The sequence below is a fragment of the Arachis hypogaea genome, chromosome 14, assembly GCF_003086295.3.
Source record: "Arachis hypogaea cultivar Tifrunner chromosome 14, arahy.Tifrunner.gnm2.J5K5, whole genome shotgun sequence".
Lineage (NCBI taxonomy): Eukaryota > Viridiplantae > Streptophyta > Magnoliopsida > Fabales > Fabaceae > Arachis > Arachis hypogaea.
This window is the reverse complement of record NC_092049.1, coordinates 62541742-62565180: the sequence shown is the minus strand read 5'-3', so window position 1 is coordinate 62565180 and position 23439 is coordinate 62541742. Positions and strand designations below refer to the sequence as shown.

The following is a 23439-nucleotide window of genomic DNA, read 5'->3' as shown; positions in this document are numbered from 1 at the left end:
TGTCACACTAAGTTTGGTGTGCCACTTATTCTTTATGCAAAGTATTATGCTCACCTTCTTAAGCTTGCAATCACAATGTCTTTGTCTCTTGTGTCTTGATTATTATCTTTAATTTTGCTTGCTTGAAACACATGTACTACTAACATTTCTTGTGTAAGACATTCATGATCCATCTTAGCCCCATAGCCACGGTTCTAATAGTTGCTTGAGGATGAGCAAGCATTCTGAGTTTGGTATGGGAAGGAGGAGAATGAGAGGAAAATGACAACAATAGAGAAGATGAACTACAAGGTTGTATAGTTCCTTTTCCTCTCATTTGTTTCAAGCACTATAAACTGCATGATTGTCTTTACCTTCTCTGTATGCATGTGTGTATGAAAAGGCATAGGTTGATTTCTAAATTGCAACATGGTGCTGTGCCATTGTGATTACCAACTTGAGTTTTGTGAATTCAAAAGCAGTAAAGCATCATGATCATAAACAAACAATGAACTACAGAAGAGTTTAGCATGTGCATACAAGTATTGGAAAGCTAGTATGATTAATTGTTGCTCAATTGCATTGGATTTTATTTAATTGAAGTTTTCATCTAGAACATTTTGTGAAATCTTTTAAAATCATGAAAACCTTGAAGAAGCAAATGCAAAATAAAGCAAGAAAAGAAAAAGGGAAAGAATGAGAAAGCTGAAGGCTCTGAGTACCAATGGCAATTCATTTGTTAAGTACTTGTGGTGTTTATGTATCAAGCCAAATGCTTGAAAACAAAACACTTAGAAGTCAAGGTTAGGCTCAAAGTGCAAAAGCACTCCCTCAAAGCTCAAGGCTCTGAGCATCAATGATTAGAGAGTCAAGAAAAGAAAAGAAAAATGAGCTTAATGAAGTCCTCTAATCAAATGCTTGTGGTGCTTATGTATCAAGTGGTAATACTTGAAAACAAAGCATTTAGAAGTCGTAGCTTTGTTATCAACTCATGGGGCAAAGCACCCAAAAGGAGAAGCTAATAAGAAAATCAAAAGCTTGTTTCAAGGAAGAAATATAAGAAAAAGATTTCATAAATTGAGCTAGATGTAAGCATCAATCATTTACATTTCTTTTGTGATTGTAGCATGCTTAGAAAACTAGCTTACCATGAACATTGAGTTGCTATTCTTCTTGCCTTGGATTGTCAATCTTTATTGCATGATTCTTTTCTTGCTTGGGGACAAGCAAGGTTTAAGTTTGGTGTTGTGATGACATGTCACCATGTCATGTTTTTCTATGCTTTTTCATTTGTTTTCAATAGGTTTTATGCACTTTCTTGAGCCATAAACAAGCCAATTGGGTAGATTTTCATGTTTCCTTTGATTTAATCAACCATGTATGAATTAATGTAATTTCATGAGCAAAGCTTTGATGTGTTTGGTTGATTGATAATAGGTGAAAAGAGTTTGGAAGAAGGTTGAAGAAAGAAGGAATGGCTAGGAGGAAAAGAGAACAAAAAGCTTGAGCAAAAGTTTGCCTCAAACTTTAGCTCAAACTTTTGGAATAAGTGAAAACGAACCAGGGAGCAAAAAGCTTGACCAAAAGTTTGCTTCAAACTTTTGTGCAAACTTTTGGGCAAAAAGCTTGAGCAAAAGTTTGCCTCAAACTTTTTGGCAAACTTTTGGCATCACAAATCAACACCCTGGAGAGCAAAAGTTTGCGCCAACGTTTGCCTCAAACTTTTTGGCAAACGTTGGTGCCACACCAACACACCCAGGGGAGAAAAAGCTTGCGCCAACGTTTGCCTCAAGCTTTTTGGCAAATGTTGGCGCCACAAGGCATACAAGGGGTATACTTCCAACAAGAATAACTTGAGCTACAGAGCTCCAAATGAGGTGATTCAAAAAGCAATGGAAAGTAGGAATCGAGAGCTTTCCAAGAATATATGGCATTGCATGGTGGACACTAAAATTGAGGGAGAAAACTGCACCGCAATGAGCATAAACGAACATGGTGGCAACCTGCAGTGAGGCCAACTGACCTCTGCACCTTCGACGGAGTATAACTCGAGCTGTAGAGCTCCAAATGATGTTCTCCCAATGGCATTAGAAAGTAGACATCCAGGGCTTTCCAAAAATATATAATAGTATGGGGTGGACAATACGTTTGAGCCTCCAAAACTGGTGTTTTCGACCACGTTTGAGGCAAATTTTACCTCAAGCGTTGGGCACCAAAGCCAACGACCCTGTCCTCTTCAAAGGAGCATAACTTGAGTTGTAGATGTCCAATTGAGGTGATTCCAATTGGGTTAGAAAGCTGACATTCGGGGCTTTCCAACCATATATAATAGTCTATAGTGGGCATAAAATTGGCAACGTTGAGAAGAGGACAAAGTAGCGCCACATATATGTACTAGGGGGCCAACGTTTGAGCAAAAGTTTGACCCCAAACTTTGGCTCAAACGTTGGTAGCAGCAAGAATGGGGCAGCTGGTGTAAAAAGTTTGAGTAAAAGTTTGCCTCAAACTTTTACTCAAACTTTTACTCAAGCTTTTAAGATTCACAACCCGGTTCACATTGGTTCTCTCTCCAACTCCAAGAGCAATCAACCAAGGCCTCTATCAACCCAATTCCATCAAGAGCAAGGGCCCAATTGACACCACTCAAAGGCACAAGAGAAAGTTAGAATAGAAATTTCATTTTAATTGTAATTTATTTTGAATTTCATTTTCATTTTGTAAAAATGCCTATAAATAGGCATCTGTTTCATTTTATTAGGGGAGGCGAGCTCCACTAGGGAGCATTAGGAATACAAAACTCTCTCTCTTTAGTTTTTTTCCTTTTTGTTTTGAATCTTGGGTTGAGAATTGAAGAAATTCTGTTTCAATCTCAACTTGAGAATTCTCTCTGTTTTCCTCTTCTGCAAACTTTCAGTGAATTGCAATTTGAATTAAAACTCTCTTTACTGCTTTCATCTCTATTTCTTCTGCAAATTGTTTACTGTTGGATCAAGGAAGGAATTGAGATCTAGACTTGGTCTCTAGTCTCATCCAACCCCTGAGATCTTCAACTTTCCTTTAGTTATTGCAATTGAGCTGCATTTCATTTTCTGTTCGGTTCCTCAATTCAATTTACATTAAGCCTGCTGCAAATCTCATTTATTTTCCTGCACGTGTGTTCCTCTGCATTTTACATTTGAGCCACTGTGATCTGAATTTACTTTTCATGCAATTTTAATTTCCTTGCAATTGTTCTAAGCTTTGATTTACTGCTTTCATTTAATTTCCCTGCACCCAGTCCCCTTTACTTTCATGCAATTTATATTTCTTGCAATTCAAGTTTCAGCTATTTTACTTTCTTGCTCTTTAAGTTACTTGCAATTTTACTTTCTGCACTTTATAATTCCTGCAAGTTTACATTCTGTTGGCTTCAATTGTCACTCAAATCATTCAATGGTAGCTTGACTAAACTAATCACCCACTAAAGTTGCTTGATCCATCAATCCCTGTGGGATCGACCTCACTAACGTGAGTTTTACTACTTGATGCGACCTGGTACACTTGCCGGTTAGTTTTGGGTGTTTTGGAGAAATTCGTTTTTCCACAAAAATATCCATCAGGTCCCTTTCAGACTCAAGAAGAATGAGTATCCGGAAGTCCAAAGAGAGATCTGGAGAAGAGGTTGGGAAGTCCTAACCAATCCCATCGAAGAGGTTGGGATCCTAATGGTGCAAGAGTTTTATGCTAATGCATGGGTTACTAAAAACCATGACACTAGTGTGAACCAAAATCCAAGGAATTGGATCACCATGGTCTGAGGGAGAATCTTAGATTTCAGCCCGAAAAGTGTGAGGTTAGCGTTCAACTTCCCTCTAATGTAGGGAGATCCTCATCCTCACACTAGGAAGGTTAACTTTGATCAGAGATAGGATCAAGTGCTCTCAAATATCTTTGTGGAAGGAGCACAGTGGAAAAGGGATTCCCAAGGCAAGCCCATTCAACTAAGAAGGGCTGACCTCAAGCCCTTAGCTAGAGGATGGTTGGAGTTCATCCAACGATCCATCATCCCCACTAGCAATCGGTCAGAAGTGATTATTGACAGAGCCAACATGATTCATTGCATCATGATTGAAAGTGAGGTAGAAGTACATGAGGTAATTCCTCAAGAATCATACAAGGTAGCTGAGAAGCCTCACACCAATACAAGGTTAGCATTTTCACACCTCATCTGTCATCTATGCAATTCAGCTGGAATTATCATAGAAGGAGATATCTCCATTGTGGAGGACAAGCCCATCACTAAGAAGAGGATGGAGCAAACTAGAGAGCATGCACAAGAGCCTGTGCATCCATGCAAGCATGAAATCCCTGAGATGCCTCAAGAGATGTATTTTCCTCCTCAAAGCTACTGGGATCAATGGCATACATCTTTTGGAGAAATAAGCACTAACATGGAGCAATTGAGGTTGGAGCATCAAGAGCATGCTACCACCCTCAATGTAATAAGAGAAGATCAAAGAGCCATAAGGGAAGAACAAAGGGCTATGAAGGAAGAGCAACAAAGGCAAAAGAGTGACATTGAAGAGATCAAACATCATATTGGATCCTTAAAAAGGAGCACCAAATTCCACCATTAGAGGTGAACTCATTCTCTTTTACTTCCTTTCCTTTTATTTGTCTGTTTTCTGTTATGTTGTCTTGTCTGTTCTCTTGTTCTGGTTGCATTTGCATTTGCATTGATGTCTTAAAGATGCAAAATATTCCATATATCTCTCACCCTGCTTAAAAAAATTTTATTTGAAAAGAATTGAGAGATACATGAGTTTCAAGTTTAAAATAAGAGTAGTTTAATTATGTTGATGTGGTGTCACTACTTTTATTTTCTGAATGTATGAAATAAACAGTGCATATTTGAAGTTGTGATTTTAGAATGTTGGCTCTTGAAATAATAAGGAAAAAGGAAAAGTATTATTGGTAATCTGAAAAATCTTTAAAATTGATTCTTGAAGCAAGAAAAAGCAGCAAAAACAAAAAGAAAAAGCATGTTGCAAAAGAAAAAAAAAAAAAATATATATATATATATATATTATATATATATATATATATATATATATATATATATATATATTGCATGCGAAAAAAAATAATAAGCGAAAAAAATAATAAGCGAAAAAATAATAGGAAAATAAAAAGCAGTAAAAAGCTAGTAGCTCTTTAAACCAAAAGGCAAGAGCAGAAAAAAGCCAATAACCCTTTAAACCAAAAGGCAAGGGTAAAAGGACCCAAGACTTTGAGCATCAGTGGTTAGGAGGGCCCAAAGGAATAAAATCCTGGCCTAAGCGGCTCAACCAAGCTGTCCCTAACCATATGCTTGTGGCGTGAAGGTGTCAAGTGAAAAGCTTGAGACTGAGCAGTTAAAGTCGTGGTCCAAAGCAAAAAGAGTGTGCTTAAGAACTCTGGACACCTCTATCTGGGGACTCTAGCAAAGCTGAGTCACAATCTAAAAAGGTTCACCCAGTTAAAGTGTCTGTGGCAATGGTATGTATGTATCCGGTGGTAATACTAGAAAACAGAGTGCTTAGGGTCACGGCCAAGACTCTGAAAGCTATGTTCAAGAATAAAAAAGAACTTAACTAGGAGAATCAATAATATCATCTAGATTTTAAGTTCCTAAAAATGCAAACCATTCTAAAAAAGAACTTAACTAGGAGAATCAATAATATCATCTAGATTTTAAGTTCCTAAAGATGCCAACCATTCTAGGTCTCATTAGATAGTGAGATGTCAAAACTATTCAGAAGCAAAAAGAAACTAAGTCCCGTTAATCTAATTGTAACTGAGCTTCATTTGAAACTTTGAAATTTATTGTATCTTAATTTTCTTTTTATCCTACTATGTTTTTAGTTGCTTGGGGACAAGCAACAGTTTAAGTTTGGTGTTGTGATGAGTGGATATTTTATATGCTTTTTGGCATCATTTTCTTATAGGCCCAGCATCCAAAGGCCCAGAGTGGACCCCCTAGCCAGCATTTCATGCCCTAGGAGCCTCATAACACGTGGATCTCATCAAATCTCATTCCAAACACTCACCAAGTAGGCCCCAGAAGTGTATTTTAGCACTAAATAGACTGTTTTACCCTTTTTATGTAATCCCTAGTTATTAGTTTAGTATTTAAAGTATTTTTACATTCTCCATTAGGGAGGACACACACTTTACACATTTTTCATTGTATTTTCCTTTCCGTATAAGTTTCTAAACCTCCTAGGTTGAGGGGAGGAGCCCTGCTGAGTCCTATAAATTAATAAAAGTATTACTGTTTCATCTTCGATCTGTGTCTGATTTATTTCTAAGATGTATATTCGTTCTTCAACATGGTGAATAGGATGATCAGTGACAATAAGCTCTATTCATCATACTAAGATAAATGTGCCTAACAAACACTCGCATCTACTTGGTTCGTGTGAATACGTGGCCAAAAAGCACGAACCAACAACTATGTTTATACATCTCTCAGACGGCTAATCCACGATTTCGTTGGGGACTTCTCGAGACACTAGTTCAGCCGATTTCCAGGGAGATTAGGGTCTCCGTGGTATAAACTAGAATCCAAAGAAGAACTATTCTCTGATATGGAAGATTCGACCTTGTCTGTGGCATTTTGAGTAGGATCGCGAAGAGAATGAACTGCTAGAGCTTTACCCTCTGTTTGATTGAATGACCATGGGTAATGGCGTTTGATCTGGAGCAGAGGAGATCAATGACCATAGGCAATGGCTTTGATCACATACAGCCTACCATAGAAGAGATCATTCATAAGCAGAGAAGACAGTGATACCAGAGTTAATTCAGAAAGGCAAAGCAACTCCAATCTTCAACTCTATTCTTATTACAGTGATACCAGAGTTAGACCTTTATCCTAAACTTCGTAATCCTACAATTCTTGATCCGTCTGACTAAGACTTGCAAGATAACCATAGCTTGTTTCAAACCACAATCCTCGTGGGATCGACCCTGACTTGCTCAGGTATTACTTGTACGGCCCAGTGCACTTGCTGGTACAGCTATACGAAAGTGTGGGATTCGTGCACCACAAATCAAACACAAAATTACTCAATTTCAAGCCACAAATATCAAATCAACAATCACACATCAAGAACACATTTAATTATTACAAAAAAAATTATCAAACCCTACCTCTGTATGAAATCAAAATACTCGAAGCTTCGGAGAAGCTTTCTGGCCGAACAACTGAAGAGAAAAACGTCAAAAATCGATTCCTCCGTCAATGACACCAAAGGGCCAATGCTCAAGGGAGGGGGAGTAACTTTGTAAGACCCAGAACTTTTGAAAAATTCTATTTTGAACTAATTTCAACTCGTATATTTATTTACAGTTTTAGTTTCAGAAATTATTTTATTGATAATAATTAAAGGCAATTTTGATTAATTGGATTTGAAATAAATTAAGGTTTTTATCCAAGTTCTATAATTTTGGATTATTTTCCTATTTATTATTTAAAGTTTTAGAAATCCGAAAATAATGATGTTTGACTATTTAAATTAGAATTATATTTAATTTTACAATTTTTGAGGTATTTTCTATATTTAAAATATAAAGTTGGTAGTTATGAATTAATAAGAATTTTTTATGATTTGATTTAAATAATTTATATTTATATAATTTAATACTTTAAGTTTTAAGAATAAAGAAAATTAATTATATTACCATATATTTCAATTAGAGAAATTAATTGAGAATCAATTAGTATTTTAATACAACAAATAATATTCTAAAGTAATTTTTAGAAATTTAATTTAGATTTCAAATTAATACTCTATGTTCCAATTTTATTAAAATTACTTTACTCTAATTAAACCCAAAATTCCCAAATAAAAACCCTAATTTTTTGACCTAACCCTAACCCTAGCTACCCAACCCCCTCACCCACACACTCAGCACACTCACACACACTCACCAAAACCCTAGCCACCTTTACCCCCTTATCCAATGGCTGAAGAAAGAAAGAAAGGGAAGAGAGGAGAGGGGAGCCGTGGGAAACGGAGAAGGGGGAAGAAGAGGGAGGCAGCGCGATGGGTGTCATGCCACCGTCGCCGTCGCTATTGACAGAGGAAGAGAGAAGATCCGAGAGGGAAGGAGAGCGCCGGTAGAGGAGGGAGGAGCTCGGGCCATCATCGCAAACTGCTGCTGCCTTGCGTCTGTCGTCGTCTTCATGAGGTTCCTGTCACTGCCGTCGCCCGGTGCGCGAAATTAGAACTCGCACAACTGAATCGGCAAGTGCATCGGATCGTCCAAGTAATACCTCAGGTGAGTGATAAACCACTATTTCATGGTTTATCTTGTGCTTAATTGAGTGGTTTTTATCAACTCTTTACCCATTTATTCATACTAATCGCATGCTTTATGTCTTCCTTCCTGATTTTGTGCTATGATTGAAAACATGCTTCTTTGGCCTTTATATTGCTAATATTAATCCTCTCTTATCACCATTAGATTCCTTGATATGTGTGTTAAGTGATTTTAGAGATTACAGGGCAGGAATGGCTCATAGGATAGAAAGGAAGCATGCAAAAGTGGAAGGAATACAAGAAGTTGGAGAAATTGCTAAGCTGTCCAGCCTGACCTCTTCGCACTCAAATGGATATAACTTTAGCTACAGAGGTCTAAACGATGCGGTTTTAGTTGCGTTGGAAAGCTAACGTCCGGGGCTTCGATTTGATATATAATTTGCCATAGCTGCACCGAAGTTAAGCGACGCAAACGCGTGAATGACGCACCCACGTTGCATCTACGAACTTCAATCCGCGCGGACGCGTGGACGATGCCTCCGCGTCACTTGCCCGCGACCTGAACGTAACAGAAATCGCAGGGAGCAATTTCTGGGCTGCTTTTGACCCAGTTTTCAGTGCAGAACACACAGATTAGAGGCTATAAAGTGGGGGAATGCATCCATTCATAATCAAGCTCTCATAATTCACTTTTCATGGTTTAGATATAGTTTTGAGGGAGGTTCTCTCCTCTCTCTTTAGGATTAGGATTTAGATTTAGGATTTTATTCGCTTTCAGGATTATCTCTTTTTATCAGGTTTAACATTCCTTTTTATTTATCTTTTCAATTTAATTTATGAATTCTTCTATGTTACAGATTACTCTTTTGAATTAATATTATTTGAGGTATTTCAGTTTATTATTGCTCTCTTTTATTTATATTACCGTTGCTTCTAATCTGAAGACATTTTTATTCCAGTAGATTTACTTTTTCCCCTTTTGGTATTGGTTAAGAAATTAGTAACTCAGGAGTTATTATACTCAACGTGATTGATAACCGTTATCTTTGCTAATTGAATTGAACTTCAATAATCCCAATCTTTCCTTAGGGATTAACTAGGATTTGAGGATCAAACTAATTAGTCACTTGACATTCCCTTGCTCTAGCAAAGGTTAACTAAGTGGAATTAAGATTCAATTTTCATCATCATTGATAAGGATAACTAGGATAGGACTTCTAATTTTTCATACCTTGCCAAAAGTGTGTTTTATAGTTATTTATTTAATTTACAGTCTTTTACTTACTTTAATTGCAATTTAAATCACTTGTTCCTCATCTTCAAAACCCCAATTTACAATCTTCATAACCAATAATAAGAACATACTTCCCTGCAGTTTCTTGTGAAGACAACCCGAGGTTTAAATACTCGGTTATCAATTTTAAAGGGGTTTGTTACTTGTGACAACCAAAACATTTGTACGAAAGGATTTCTGTTGGTTTAGAATCTATATCTACAACGCGACTATTTTTAAAAAATTCTTTACTAGCAAAAATCCTAACGTCAGTGAGTGAGGGTCGATCCCACGAAGATGGTTGGATTGAGCAAGCTGTGGTTATCTTGCAGATCTTAGTCAGGCGAATAGAAAAGGTAATTTTGTTGTAGGCGCATAAAACAGAATAATAAAGAAAGCAATAATGTATTAACGTTGAAAAAAATAATAAGTTAAGGCCTTGGAGATGCTTTTTCTTCTGGATTAATACTTCTTTCTGACTACTTTAATAATGAGTGATTCATTCAATGGCAAGGTTGTAAGTGATTAAAGCCGGGGCTAGTGGTCATTAATCTCTTCTGATCTAGATCACACGTCGGTGCTATTGGTATCCAATCTGAACGAGGGTGAAGCTTACGCAATTCAGTCTCTGGTGATCCTACTCAAAATACCACAGACAAGGTCAGATTTTCCAGATCAGAGAATGATGCTCTGTATTCTTGCCTTAATGGCACAGAGACCTCAATTACCCATGACTAACGAGATTTCATGTCACGTATCCTAATTGGCCCAGATACTCTCTTGGAACCTGTGATGTACTGTCAAGCTATAGCTCAATACTATCCAGCTAAGGCTTCACACGAGCTCATGTAGAATAAGGGGTCATACTCTCGTTTCACCCCAGATTTATAAGGATGAAGAACAAAAATACATCATATAATGGAATCAAACATATATTAAAGTAGAAGAAGTAATAATATTAATCCACAAGAATGAGCAAAGCTCCTATCCTTAACTCAGGAGGTCTAGCCACCCATATTTTATAGAAATAATGTGTGATAAGTTCTAAAAGGCAGAAGATCCTAAACATGGGTGATCTTCTCCTATATATACTAATCTAATAATTAAAAATTACAAAAATGAGATAAACTAAGCAAAAGGTGCGAAAATCCACTTCTAGGCCCACTTGGTGAGTGTTTGGGCTGAGCTTGGCATCCAACTTGGATGAGTGGGGAGTGAGTGTGCTGTCTTGTGCTCCCTTGGTGGCGTTGAATGCCAACTGGCATTCAACGCTGGCATTGGTCCTTCTAGGGCGTTGAACACCAGAAAGGGGGTAAGTTTGGCATTCAACGCCCATTTTGGGCAGTCCTATCCAAAGAAAAGTATAAACTATTATATATTTCTGGAGAGCTATGGAAATTAGCTTTCCAATGCCATTGAGAGCACATCAATTGGACTTCAGTAGCTCAAGATATGCTCGTTGGAATGAACGGAGGTCAGGATTTGACAACATCTGCTATCCTTTCTTTGCCTTTGAATCAGACTTTGCCAAAACTTGCTATTTTCACCCAAAAATCACCTGAAATCATAATAAAAACACAAAAACTCAAAGTAGCATCTAAAATTTGAATTTTGCACTAAACCTACTAAAACATAATAAAACTTGCGAAAATGTAACTAAAAACACTAAGGAAATGGTACTAAAAAAAGTATAAAATATCCGCTCATCATAACACCAACCTTAAACTGTTGCTTGTCCTCAAGCAACCAAAAATAAGATAGGACAAATGGAAGAGAAAATTACAATAGGTCTCAGAGTTGTCAATGAGGCTCAGTTCCAAATATTGAATGGGATTATTAGCTCTTTACTTCTGAACAGTTTTGGCATCTCACTTTCCTTTGAAGCTTAGAAATATTGGCATCCCTTGGATCTAGAATTCGGATGATATTATTGGTTCTCTTATTTTGTTTTTTTTTTATTCTTGAATACAGCTTCTTTTTGGTGCTTTGTACCTTTGAGCCTAGCCGTGACTCTAAGAGTTTTGTTTTCAAGTATTACCACCGGATATATAAACGCCACAGGCACTTAACACCCTTTGGATTCGAATTTATCTTTGCTTAAATTCCTAAACAGTGGTGCCCAGAGTTCTTAAGCGTACTCTTTAGCTTTTGGATCACGACTTTAACTGCTCAGCCTCAAGCTTTTTACTTGACACCTTCATAACACAAGTATTTAGTTAGGGATAGCTACTCATTTGAGCATTTTAAGCCAATTTTTGACCCTCCTAACGATTGATGCACAAAGCCTTGGATCCTTGTTCTTTTCTTTTTCTTTTAAGCTTTTCATTTTTCTTTTTTTTATTTTTCTTTTTTTTTGCTGCTTTTTCTTGCTTCAAGAATCAATATTTTTTTATTTTTCAGAGAATCAATAATACTTTTCTAAATTCACTGTTCTTCAAGAGCCAATATACTTAACTTTAATATCAATTATGCACTGTTAATTCATACATTCAGAAGATAAATACAAGGCCACCACATCAAATAATTGGAATAACTTATGATATAACTCAAGATCTCATGTATTTTACTATTTCTTTTTCAAAAATTTTCCTTTAAGAATGGTGAGGATACATTGAATATCTTATAACCAAAACAAAATAAAGAAAACGACACTAAAAAGGACGAAATTCTGGATGTAATTATGCACTAGAATAGAAAATAGACAATAAATTAAAGTACAATGAAAACAGAAATAAAACAAATGGAGGGATAATGGGACTCAACAACTTTAGTGACGGCGGCTACTGCTCCCTCTGGAGAATCCAACGGAGCGTTTGAGCTCCTCAATATCTCGCCCCTGTCTCTGCTGTTCCTCCCTCATGATCCTCTGATCTTTCCTTATCTGATGGAGGGTGGCAGCCTGATCTTGGTGCTCAATCCTCAGCTGATCCACAGAAGAAGTTAGCTCCCCTAGAGATGTGTTTAGAACAGGCTCATGCTGTGGTCCATGTGCCTGCTCCCTAGCCTGCTCCATCCTCCTCTTGGTGATGGGCTTGTCTTCCTCAATTAGGGTGTCTCCTGCTACACCTATTCCAGCTGACTGGCATAGGCGATAGATAAGGTGAGGGAATGCTAGCCTTGTGGTGCACGAAATTGTGATCCCTGGTAATGGCTCCAAAAACTTGGTACTCTAATCTTAATTCATAATTTGTCACAACTTCGATACAACTAACCAGTAAGTGCACTGGGTCGTCCAAGTAATAAAACCTTACGTGAGTAAGGGTCGATCCCACGGAGATTGTTGGTATGAAGTAAGCTATGGTCATTGGTGCACGAAATTGTGATGTCCAGGCTCGAACAATCCCTGGTAATGGCTCCAAAGCTTGGTGCTTTGATCTTAATTCATAATTGTCACAACTTCAATACAACTAACCAGCAAGTGCACTGGGTCGTCCAAGTAATACCTTACGTGAGTAAGGGTCGAATCCCACGGAGATTGTTGGTATGAAGCAAGCTATGGTCACCTTGTAAATCTCAGTCAGGCAGATATAAAGTGATAATGGTGTTTTCGAATATTATATAGTAAAATAGGGATAGAGATACTTATGTAAATCATTGGTAGGAATTTCAGATAAGCGAATGGAGATGCTTTTCGTTCCTCTGAACCTCTGCTTTCCTGCTATCTTCATCCAATCAGTCTTACTCCTTTCCATGGCTGGCTTTATGCAAGGGCATCACCGTTGTCAGTGGCTACATCCCCTCCTCTCAGTGAATAATATGCTCACGCACCCTGTCACGGCACGGCTATTCATCTGTCGGTTCCCGATCATGCTGGAATAGGATTCACCCTCCTTTTGCGTCTGTCACTAACGCCCAGCACTCGCGAGTTTGAAGCTCGTCACAGTCATTCAATCATTGAATCCTACTCAGAATACCACAGACAAGGTTTAGACCTTCCGGATTCTCTTGAATGCCGCCATCATTCTAGCTTACGCCACGAAGATTCTGATTAGGAGATCTAAGAGATACTCATTCTAGCTTAATTCATGTAGAACAGAAGTGTTTGTCAGGCACGCGTTCATAAGGGGGAAGGATGATGAGCGTCACACATAATCATCACATTCATCACGTTCTTGGGTGCGAATGGATATCTTAGAAGCGAAATAAGATGAATTGAATAGAAAACAGTAGTACTTTGCATTAATCTTTGAGGAACAGCAGAGCTCCACACCTTAATCTATGGAGTGTAGAAACTCTACCGTTGAAAATACATAAGTGATAGGTCCAGGCATGGCCGAGATGGCCAGCCCTCTAAACGAGATCACAGGATCAAAATACAATCCAAGATCCAAAGATGATCAAAAGATGCCTAATACAATAGTAAAAGGTCCTATTTATAATAAACTAGTCACTAGGGTTTACATGAGTAAGTAATTGATGCATAAATCCACTTCCTGGGCCCACTTGGTGTGTGTTTGGGCTGAGCCTGAGTGTTGCACGTGCAGAGGCCATTTGTGGAGTTGAACGCCAGTTTCTGTGCCAGTTTGGGCGTTCAACTCTGGTTTTGGATCCTTTTCTGGCGCTGGACGCCAGATTTGGGCAGAAGGCTGGCATTGAACGCCGGTTTACGTCGTCAATTCTTGGCCAAAGTATGGACTATTATATATTGCTGGAAAGCCCTGGATGTCTACTTTCCAACGCAATTGGAAGCGCGCCATTTCGAGTTCTGTAGCTCCAGAAAATCCACTTTGCGTGCAGGGAGGTCAGAATCCAACAGCATCAGCAGTCCTTCTTCAACCTCTGAATCTGATTTTTGCTCAAGTCCCTCAATTTCAGCCAGAAAATACCTGAAATTACAGAAAAATACACAAACTCATAGTAAAGTCCAGAAATGTGAATTTAACATAAAAACTAATGAAAACATCCCTAAAAGTAACTAGATCCTACTAAAAACATACTAAAAACAATGTCAAAAAGCGTATAAATTATCCGCTCATCACAACACCAAACTTAAATTGTTGCTTGTCCCCAAGCAACTAAAAATCAAATAGGATAAAAAGAAGAGAATATACTATAAATTCCAAACTATCAATGAATCATAGCTCCAATCAAATGAGCGGGACTTATAGCTTTTTGCCTCTTGAATAGTTTTGGCATCTCACTTTATCCATTGAGGTTCAGAATGATTGGCATCTATAGGAACTCAGAGTTCAGATAGTGTTATTGATTCTCCTAGTTCAGTATGATGATTCTTGAACACAGCTTCTTTATGAGTCTTGGCCGTGGCCCTAAGCACTTTGTTTTCCAGTATTACCATCGGATACATAAATGCCACAGACACATAATTGGGTGAACCTTTTCAGATTGTGACTCAGCTTTGCTACAGTCCCCAATTAGAGGTGTCCAGGGTTCTTAAGCACACTCTTTTTTTTTTTTTTGCTTTGGACCTTGACTTTAACCGCTCAGTCTCAAGTTTTCACTTGACATCTACACGCCACAAGCACATGGTTAGGGACAGCTTGGTTTAGCCGCTTAGACCAGGATTTTATTCCTTTAGGCCCTCCTATCCACTGATGCTCAAAGCCTTGGGATCCTTTTTATTTGCCCTTGCCTTTTGGTTTTAAGGCTTATTGGCTTTTTCTGCTTGCTTTTTCTTTTTTTCTTTCTATTTTTTTTTTCGCCTATTTTTTTCTCTTTCTTTTTTTTTCTGCAAGCTTTGTTTTTTGCTGCTTTTTCTTGCTTCAAGAATCATTTTTATGATTTTTCAGATTATCAAATAACATGTCTCCTAGTCATCATTCTTTCAAGAGCCAACATATTTAACATTCTTAAACAACAACTTCAAAAGACATATGTACTGTTCAAGCATACATTCAGAAAACAAGAAGCATTGTCACCACATCAATATAATTAAACTAAGTTCAAGGATAAATTCAAAACTCATGTACTTCTTGTTCTTTTGAATTAAAACAGTTTTTATTTTAAGAAAGGTGATGGATTCATAGGACATTCATAACTTTAAGACAAAGTTACTAACTACTAATGATCATGTAATGAAGACACCAACATAGATAAGCACATAACATAGAAAACGAAAAACAGAGAAAGTAAGAACAAGGAATGAGTCCACCTTAGTGATGTCCTTGAGCTCTTCTATGTCTCTTCCTTGCCTTGGCTGCTCCTCCTTCATTGCTTTTAGATCTTCTCTGATTTCATGAAGGATGATGGAGTGCTCTTGATGTTCCACCCTTAGTTGCTTCCAATAATTGTGTGGAAGAAAATGTATCCCCTGAGGTATCTCAGGGATCTCTTGATTTGCAGTCAAATGTTCTACCACTGAGCTATAGACCCTTGATGGAAGCTTTTGTCTTCCCTTTCTTCTTTCTAGAGGTTTCTCTGGCCTTAGGTGCCATCAATGGTTATGGAAAAAAACAAAAAAGCTATGCTTTTACCACACCAAACTTAGAATGTTGCTCGCCCTCGAGCAAAAGAAGAAAGAATAGAAGAATAAGAAGAAGATATGGAGGAGATGGATGGGAGTGTGTATTCGGCCATATGGGTGGGATTGGGTGGGAGAGAGATGTTGAATTTTGAAGGTAGTGGGTGTATGGATGTGAGTGGTAAAGGGTTAAGAGTGTTTGTTGGGAATAGAGGATGATTGAGAAGGGAGAAGAGAGTGAGTGGAGGTAGGTGGGGATCCTGTGAGGTCCGCAGATCCTGAGATGATCCTGTGAGGTCCACAGATCTTGAGGTGTCAAGGCATTTACATCCCTGCACCAATTTAGGCATGTAAAATGCCCTTGCATACAACTCTGGGCGTTCAGCGCCAGGTTGGTGCCTATTTTGGGCGTTCAATGCCCCTTTGCTGCCATTTCTGGCGTTGAACGCCAGAACCATGCTTGTTCTGGGCGTTCAGTGCCAGGATGCTCCCATTCTGGGCGTTCAGCGCCAGAACTATGCTCTGTTCTGGCGTTTGAACGCCAGACAGATGCTCCTCCAGGGTGTGATTTTTCTTCTGCTGTTTTTGATTCCGTTTTTTGAATTTTTTGTTTATTTTGTGACTCCACATGATCATGAACCTAAGAAAACATGAAAAACAATAAAAATAAGAATTAGATAAACATTGGGTTGCCTCCCAACAAGCGCTTCTTTAATGTCAATAGCTTGACAGTGGGCTCTCATGGAGCCTCACAGATGTGCAGAGCTTTGTTGAGACTCTCCAACACCAAACTTAGAGTTTGGATATGGGAGTTCAACACCAAACTTAGAGTTTGGTTGTGACCTCCCAACACCAAACTTAGAGTTTGACTGTGGGGGCTCTGGTTGACTCTGCTTGGAGAGAAGCTTTTCATGCTTCCTCTTCATGGTTGCAGAGGGAGATCCTTGAGTTTTGAATACAAGGGAGTTCTCATTCCTTTGAAGGACTATTTCACCTCTGGCAACATCAATCACAGCTCTTGCTGTGGCCAGGAAAGGTCTTCCTAGGATGATGGATTCATCCTCTTCCTTTCCAGTATCCAGGACTATGAAATCAGTAGGTATGTAAAGGCCCTCAACCTTTACTAATACATCTTCTACTTGTCCATAAGCCTGTTTTCTTGAGCTGTCTGCCATCTCTAGTGAGATTTTAGCAGCTTGCACCCCATAGATTCCCAGTTTCTCTATTACAGAGAGAGGCATGAGGTTTATTCCTGAACCAAGGTCACACAGAGCCTTAAAGATCATGGTGCCTATGGTACAGGGTATTATAAACTTTCACAGATCCTGTATCTTCTGAGGCAATGTCAGTTGATCCAGATCACTTAGTTCATTGATGAACAAGGGAGGTTCAACTTCCCAAGTATCAATGCCAAATAATTTGGCATTCAGCTTCATGATTGCACCAAGAAACTTGGCAGTTTGCTCTTCAGTAACATCCTCATTCTCTTCAGAAGAGGAATACTCATCAGAGCTCATGAAGGGCATAAGGAGGGTCAATGGAATCTCTATGGTCTCTAGATGGGCCCCAGAGTCCTTTGGTTCCTCAGAGGGAAGCTCCTTATTGACCACTGGACGTCCCAGGAGGTCTTCCTCCTTGGGATTCACGTCCTCTCCTCTCCTTACAGGTTCGGCCATGGCGCTTATGTCAATGGCCTTGCACTTTCCTTTTGGGTTCTCTTCTGTATTGCTTGGGGGAGTACTAGGAGGGATTTCAGTGATCCTTTTACTCAGCTGGCCCACTTGTGCTTCCAGATTTCTAATGGAAGACCTTGTTTCATTCATGAAACTTACAGTGGCCTTAGATAGATCAGAGACTAGATTTGCTAAATTAGAAGCATTTTGTTCAGAAGTTCTCTGTCTGTTGCTGAGTTGATGATGGAAAAGGCTTGCTATTGCTAAACCTGTTTCTTCCACTATTATTAAAGCCTTGTTGGGGCTTTTGATCCTTCCATGAGAAATTTGGATGATTTCTCCATGTTGAGTTATAGGTGTTTCCATAAGGTTCACCTAAGTAATTTACCTCTGCTATTGCAGGGTTCTCAGGATCATAGGCTTCTTCTTCAGAAGAGGCCTCTTGAGTACTGTTGGATGCAGCTTGCATTCCATTCAGACTCTGAGAGATCATATTGACTTGCTGAGTCAATATTTTATTCTGAGCCAATATGGCATTCAGAGTATCAACTTCAAGAACTCCCTTCTTCATAGGCGTCCCATTACTCACAGGATTCCTTTCGGAAGTGTACATGAACTGGTTATTAGCAACCATGTCAATGAGTTCTTGAGCTTCTGCAGGCGTTTTCTTTAGGTGAATGGATCCACCTGTTGAAGTGTCCAGTGACATCTTTGATAGCTCAGATAAACCATCATAGAATATATCCAGGATGGTCCATTCTGAAAGCATGTCAGAAAGACACTTTTTGGTCAACTGTTTGTATCTTTCCCAAGCTTCATAGAGGGATTCACCTTCTTTCTGTCTGAAGGTTTGAACATCAGCTCTAAGCTTGCTCAGCTTTTGAGGAGGAAAGTACTTGGCTAAGAAAGCCGTGACCAGCTTATCCCAAGAGTTCAGGCTGTCTTTGGGTTGAGAATTCAACCATAATCTAGCTCTGTCTCTTACAGCAAAAGGGAAAAGCATGAGCCTGTAGACTTCAGGATCTACTCCATTAGTCTTAACAGTATCACATATCTGCAAGAATTCAGTTAAGAACTGAAAAGGATCTTCAGATGGAAGTCCATGAAACTTGCAGTTCTGCTACATCAGAGAAACTAATTGAGGTTTCAGCTCAAAGTTGTTTGCTCCAATGGCAGGAATGGAGATGCTTCTTCCATGTAAATTGGAATTAGGTGCAGTAAAGTCACCAAGCATCCTCCTTTCATTATTATTATTTTCGGCTGCCATCTCCTTTTCCTGTTCGAAAATTTCTGAGAGGTTATCTCTGGATTGTTGTATTTTGGCTTCTCTTAATTTTCTCTTCAGAGTCCTTTCAGGTTCTGGATCTGCTTCCACAAGAATGTTCTTATCCTTGCTCCTGCTCATATGACAAAGAAGAAGGCACAGAAAAATAATAATAATAATAGAGATCCTGTATACCACAGTATAGGGATCCCTTTGTGAGTGGAAGAAAAGAGGGGGAGACAAAGAATGTGATGTAAAGGAAGAAACACAACTGTACGGATGGAAGAGATGTGAGATGAGATGTTAGGATATGAATGAATAAATAGAATAGGATGGGGGAGGGATAATTTTCGAAAATTATTTTGAAAAAGAGTTAGTGATTTTTGAAAAATGGTTTTTGGAAAATGTTAGAAATTTTCGAAATTTTTTTTTTAAAATTTAAAAATAATTAGTTAATAAAAAAGAAATTTTTGAAAAAGAGGGGAGATATTTTCAAAAATTAGAGAGAGAGAGTTAGTTAGGTAGTTTTGAAAAAGTTAAGAAACAAACAAAAAGTCAGTTAGTTAGTTGAAACAAATTTTGAAAAGATAGGAAGTTAGGAGGTTAGGAAAGATATTTTGAAAAGATATTTTTGAAAAAGATAAGATGAGAAGATATTTTTGAAAAGATATGATAGAAATTAGTTTTTGAAAAAGATTTGATTTTTAAAATCTCAATTAATGACTTGATTCATAAGAAATCACAAGATATGATTCTAGAACTTAAAGTTTGAATCTTTCTTAACAAGCAAGTAACAAACTTCAAATTTTTGAATCAAAACATTAATTGATTATGTTATTTTCGAAAATTTGGTATAAAAATAAGAAAAAGATTTTTGAAAAATATTTTTGGAATTTTCGAAAATAACTAAGAAATTTGAAAAAGATTTGATTTTTTTGAAAAAGATTTTGAAAAAGATAAGATTTTCAAATTGAAAATTTGATTTGACTCATAAGAAACAACTTGATTTTAAAAATTTTTGAAAAAGTCAACTCAAATTTTCGAATTTGATGAGAGAAAAGGGAAAGATATTTTTTTGATTTTTGAAATTTTTATGAAAAACATGAAAAATATGCAATGCATGAAATTTTTAGATCAAAACAATGAATGCATGCAAGAATGCTATGAATGTCAAGATGAACACCAAGAACACTTTGAATGTCATGATGAACATCAAGACACAATTTTGAAAAATTTTTAATGCAAAGAAAACATGCAAGACACCAAACTTAGAATTCTTTAATGCTTAGGCACTAAGAATTCAAGAATGCATATGATAAACATGAAAAGACACAAAACAAAAAATCATCAAGATCAAACAAGAAGACTTACCAAGAACAACTTGAAGATCATGAAGAACACTATGAATGCATGAATTTTCGAAAAATGCAAGATGCATATGCAAGTGACACCAAACTTATAACATGACTCAAGACTCAAACAAGAAACAAAAAAATATTTTTGATTTTTATGATTTTCTAATTTTTTTGTTATTTTTCGAAAATTAATTGAAAAAGGAAAATAAGGATTCCAAAATTTTTAATATGAATTCCAGGAATCTTGCCATGTTAGTCTAAAGCTTCAGTCCAGGAATTAGACATGGCTCACTAGCCAGCCAAGCTTTCAATGAAAGCTCCAGTCCAAAACACTAGACATGGCCAATGGCCAGCCAAGCTTCAGCAGGTGATCATGGATCAGCAGCGGGTGGATGAGCAACAACTAAGTTGCTCTTGATAACAAATTGCAAGCCTCAGTCCAAATGAATTTAGACATGGCTTTACAGCCAGCCAGGCTTCACATGCTTCATGAAACACTAGAATTCATTCTTAAAAATTTTGAATAAAATTTTTGAAAACAATTTTTTTATTTTTTATTTTTTTTTCGAAAAACAGATGAGAGATTTTTGAAAATATTTTTGAAAATAAAATAAGAAGAAAATTACCTAATCTGAGCAACAAGATGAACCGTCAGTTATCCAAACTCAAACAATCCCCGGCAAGGCGCCAAAAACTTGGTGCTGTTGCCGGATCAAAAGGGAATCTGGCACTGATGTTACCGGACCAAAAGCTTGCCGAAGACTCAAACAATCCCCGGCAACGGCACCAAAAACTTGGTGCACGAAATTGTGATGTCCAGGCTCGAACAATCCCTGGTAATGGCTCCAAAGCTTGGTGCTTTGATCTTAATTCATAATTGTCACAACTTCGATACAACTAACCAGCAAGTGCACTGGGTCGTCCAAGTAATACCTTACGTGAGTAAGGGTCGAATCCCACGGAGATTGTTGGTATGAAGCAAGCTATGGTCACCTTGTAAATCTCAGTCAGGCAGATATAAAGTGATAATGGTGTTTTCGAATATTATATAGTAAAATAGGGATAGAGATACTTATGTAAATCATTGGTAGGAATTTCAGATAAGCGAATGGAGATGCTTTTCGTTCCTCTGAACCTCTGCTTTCCTGCTATCTTCATCCAATCAGTCTTACTCCTTTCCATGGCTGGCTTTATGCAAGGGCATCACCGTTGTCAGTGGCTACATCCCCTCCTCTCAGTGAATAATATGCTCACGCACCCTGTCACGGCACGGCTATTCATCTGTCGGTTCCCGATCATGCTGGAATAGGATTCACCCTCCTTTTGCGTCTGTCACTAACGCCCAGCACTCGCGAGTTTGAAGCTCGTCACAGTCATTCAATCATTGAATCCTACTCAGAATACCACAGACAAGGTTTAGACCTTCCGGATTCTCTTGAATGCCGCCATCATTCTAGCTTACGCCACGAAGATTCTGATTAGGAGATCTAAGAGATACTCATTCTAGCTTAATTCATGTAGAACAGAAGTGTTTGTCAGGCACGCGTTCATAAGGGGGAAGGATGATGAGCGTCACACATAATCATCACATTCATCACGTTCTTGGGTGCGAATGGATATCTTAGAAGCGAAATAAGATGAATTGAATAGAAAACAGTAGTACTTTGCATTAATCTTTGAGGAACAGCAGAGCTCTACACCTTAATCTATGGAGTGTAGAAACTCTACCGTTGAAAATACATAAGTGATAGGTCCAGGCATGGCCGAGATGGCCAGCCCTCTAAACGAGATCACAGGATCAAAATACAATCCAGGATCCAAAGATGATCAAAAGATGCCTAATACAATAGTAAAAGGTCCTATTTATAATAAACTAGTCACTAGGGTTTACATGAGTAAGTAATTGATGCATAAATCCACTTCCTGGGCCCACTTGGTGTGTGTTTGGGCTGAGCCTGAGTGTTGCACGTGTAGAGGCCATTTGTGGAGTTGAACGCCAGTTTCTGTGCCAGTTTGGGCGTTCAACTCTGGTTTTGGATCCTTTTCTGGCGCTGGACGCCAAATTTGGGCAGAAGGCTGGCGTTGAACGCCAGTTTACGTCGTCAATTCTTGGCCAAAGTATGGACTATTATATATTGCTGGAAAGCCCTGGATGTCGACTTTCCAAAGCAATTGGAAGCGCGCCATTTCGAGTTCTGTAGCTCCAGAAAATCCACTTTGAGTGCAGGGAGGTCAGAATCCAACAGCATCAGCCGTCCTTCTTCAACCTCTGAATCTGATTTTTGCTCAGGTCTCTCAAATTCAGCCAGAAAATGCCTGAAATTACAGAAAAACACACAAACTCATAGTAAAGTCCAGAAATGTGAATTTAACATAAAAACTAATGAAAACATCCCTAAAAGTAACTAGATCCTACTAAAAACATACTAAAAACAATGTCAAAAAGCGTATAAATTATCCGCTCATCAGTCATCTTGTAAATCTCAGTCAGGCGGATATCAAATGGTTATGGAGTTTTAGAATAATAATAATAAATAAACAGAAAATAAAGATAGAAATACTTATGTAATTCATTGGTGAGAATTTCAGATAATCGTATAGAGATGCTTTCGTTCCTCTGAACCTCTGCTTTCCTGCTGTCTTCATCCAACCAGTCCTACTCCTTTCCATGGCAAGCTTTATATAGGGCATCACCATTGTCAATGGCTACATCCCATCCTCTCTGTGAAAAAGGTCCAAATGCTCTGTCACGGCACGGCTAATCATCTGGAGGTTCTCGATCATACTGGAATAGGATTCACCCTCCTTTTGCGTCTGTCACTACGCCCAGCACTCGCGAGTTTGAAGTTCGTCACAGACAAGGTTTAGACTTTCTGGATCTCAGGAATGGCCATCCATGGGTTCTAACTTATACCATGAAGATTCTAATATCTCGGACTCGGTCCTCTGTATTAGATATCTAAGAGATACTCATTCTAGCTTGTTTGCATGTAGAACGGAAGTGTTTGTCAGGCACGCGTTCATAAGTGAGAATGATGATGAGCGTCACATAATCATCACATTCATCATGTTCTTGGGTGCGAATGGATATCTTAGAAGCGGAATAAGTTGAATTGAATAGAAAAACAGTAGTACTTTGCATTACTCTACCGTTGAAAATACATAAGTGATGAAGGTCCAGGCATGGCCGAA

At 38.2% G+C, this 23439-nt stretch overlaps 1 non-coding gene across 1 annotated transcript; it reads left to right on the top strand.

Moving 5' to 3' along the window:
* The first annotated feature begins 18391 nt into the window (after nt 1–18391).
* Nucleotides 18392–18499, top strand: LOC112746311 (small nucleolar RNA R71). Its single transcript, XR_003174202.1, has one exon. It is a non-coding gene; the product is annotated as a small nucleolar RNA R71 (small nucleolar RNA).
* Nucleotides 18500–23439: the final 4940 nt, after the last annotated feature.